Source organism: Grammomys surdaster, unplaced genomic scaffold (assembly GCF_004785775.1).
Source record: "Grammomys surdaster isolate TR1022 unplaced genomic scaffold, NIH_TR_1.0 150, whole genome shotgun sequence".
In the NCBI taxonomy this organism is placed as follows: domain Eukaryota; kingdom Metazoa; phylum Chordata; class Mammalia; order Rodentia; family Muridae; genus Grammomys; species Grammomys surdaster.
Window position 1 is genome coordinate 19,391,783 of NW_021604608.1, and position 2,976 is coordinate 19,394,758.

Sequence of the window (2,976 nt, forward strand, 5' to 3'; positions counted from 1 at the left end):
CCCACATCGTGGCTTACACAGCTGTCCACAAGCCTAGGCCCAGGGGCTCTGACCTCTTCAATTTCTGTTTTTACTTAATCACACAAGTTCTAAAGGATGAGACATGTATTTAACAGTTTGTATATCCTCAGTGCATAAAATGGAAATAGGACTTCATCAACCCAAGTGAAAACAGTCACTGCAAATAATTCATCAAGAGACAGAAAATAGAGGGCTGTAGATATGTCTCAGCCATTAAAACCACTTACTGCTCTTGCAGAGGACCAGGGTTCAGTTCTCAGTACCCACATGATGGTTTACAGCCATCAATAACTCCAGTGCCAAGGAGTCTGAAGCCAAAAATAACTAAACATACAAAATGTCTAATGTAAATGGAAAGGCACACAAAAATTCTTTAGATGTATACTGGGCTAGTAAGGTGGCTCAAGGGCTAAGAGTGCCCACCACTAAACCTGCCATGGTTCAACCCTCGGGACTCACACTGTGGAATGACAGAACAGAAACCCCAGAGTTTCTTCTGACCTACACACACAGAAAAAAAGACAGATAGATGTAATAAGTGTTTTGAGAAATGCTGAGATGGCTGAGTGGGTGAAGGTGCTTGCTGCAAAGCTGACCACCTGAGTTCAAAGTCCAGGACCCACATGGAAGGAGAGAGCTGAGCACCCTTAGTGGTGGTGACCTCTGACCTGTACACGCCCCGCATCCCCTCCAAATAAATAAATGAACAGAATGAAAAGAAGATATACGTAAATTGGAGACTCTTTCCAGTTTACACATGAGATTTTATTGGTTTTCTTTGCTTAAAGAAAAAAATTTGAATTGTAATAGAAATAAAAAAATCAAAATAAAGGTAACAAACATTTCTTGACTCATAGGTGCAAATGTGACAAGCAGCTACAGAGGCTAAGAAACAGAACAAAACAGACCATACTACTGATTTTCTCCTCAGGTTAAATTTTCCAAAAAAAGAAAGCCCTGCTCAAGTTAATTGTACAGAGAAATGCAGATCTTTTGGGGGAAACAATTAAAACTACTAATGACATAATCTCATTAAAACAAAAGGCCAGAGAACTTTAACCAGCCCATGCCTGCACAGTGATTTCATGGCTTCAAAGTCCCATTTAATGAGAAGCAGACAGACAACACAGGACAACAAGACTGCCTTTCCCTCATATTATTAAAGTGCAGTCTGGACAATCTGTAATGCTAAAAAGTTCAAGGTTTTTTTATTTTACAAAAACAGACATTTGAACCAACATGATTGTTTTCCATCCATTCAATAACCGAAAGGACAATAATATAAAAATATGTAAAAATTATTCTAGACTCATAATTACTAGATATTCTAACACCCATATAGCTAGTATAAATTTGATGATTATAAAAATATTTTTGTTTCCTTAAAAACATGTAGTTCATTTACCATTTAGTATCAGACAGATGCTGGCTACCCTGAAGTACCAAATCATCACAGGTAAAAGGGTAATGTCTAGACTTTGGGTTTCTTGTTTGGTGGATCCTGAAGACTAAACTTTGGAATTTCACCAGGAGTGTATGGAATTCTCTTGGAAGATACCTTTTTGCCAATTGTTTCAATCTGAAGAGGGAAAAAAAGATATAGAATTATTAACCACAGCACATGTATGTAAGAGCTCTATACTGCAGGGATAAGAGAAGATGAGGAGAAACCTTTTCAAGTTCTCTGAGTTGCTGAGAGATCTTTGGCTCCTTTAGTTTTTGATGTTTCTAGAATCAAGTGCCACCCCACTTTGCTGGCTTGATTTTGTTGGGATTTATAGAGACAGGGTCTTGCTATGAGTGCTGGCCTCTTAACTCACAGCACCTCTTGCTTCTGCCTCCCAAGTGCTGGAGTCACAGGCATGAACCAGTACCTGCAATCACCAAGTTAAAAAAGACAAGCGCCGGGCAATGGTGGCACACGCCTTTAATCCCAGCACTTGGGAGGCAGAGGCAGGCGGATTTCTGAGTTCGAGGCCAGCCTGGTCTACAGAGTGAATTCCAGGACAGCCAGGGCTACACAGAGAAACCCTGTCTCAGGGGAAAAAAAAAAAAAGACACAAGCCACCTCACCTTTTATGGATCCGGGTACTCTGTCTGCATGTTCACCTGCTTGAACACTAGAGGGGCTCAGACAGTTGTGAGCTACCATATCTTCTTTTTTGGTGACAGGTTTTCTCTGGCTATTCTGGAACTCACTATGTAGACCAGGCTTGTGCGCGCGCGCGTGTGTGTGTGAGTGTGTCTGTGTGTGTGTGTTTTGCCTATACATGCACATATTAGGAACTGAAGTCAGGGCCTTCTGAAGAGCAGTGAGTGCTCTCAAAGTCCGAGCCACCTCTCCAGTCCCACACAACCCCTTACTGGTGTAATTTTATCTCCTCTGTAGTAGATATAAACTACTCTATTTCTATATCTCGTTTGAATTGAAAATTAATTCTTCCATTCTGACTCATACTACAAAGGATGCCTGCTTTATTTAGAATAGTCTATTTTCTTACCAAATGACTTACATACTCTCCCTTACTTAGTGTTCCCATTTCCTATTTTATTTTATTTTTGAGGCAGGGTATGAAGTCCAGGCAGGCCTGGAACTACCTATGCAGATGAAGATGACCTTGAACTCCTGGTCATCCTGCATCTACCTCTCAAGTGCACAGTTATAGAAGAGTGCTACCAAACCCAGCTGAATGAAATTTTAAAAAGTCCTACGAGGGGAAGTTAAATTTTCTAAGGACTCAAAATAATTTATTATATATATGCTAACACCCATAGAGCTAGTATAAATTTGATGATTACAAAAATATTTTTATTTTCTTAAAAACATGTAGTTTATTTACCATTTAGTATCAGACAGACACTGGCTACCCTGAAGTACCAAATCATCACAGGTAAAAGGGTAATGTCTAGACTACACACACACACACACACACACACACACACACACACACACAC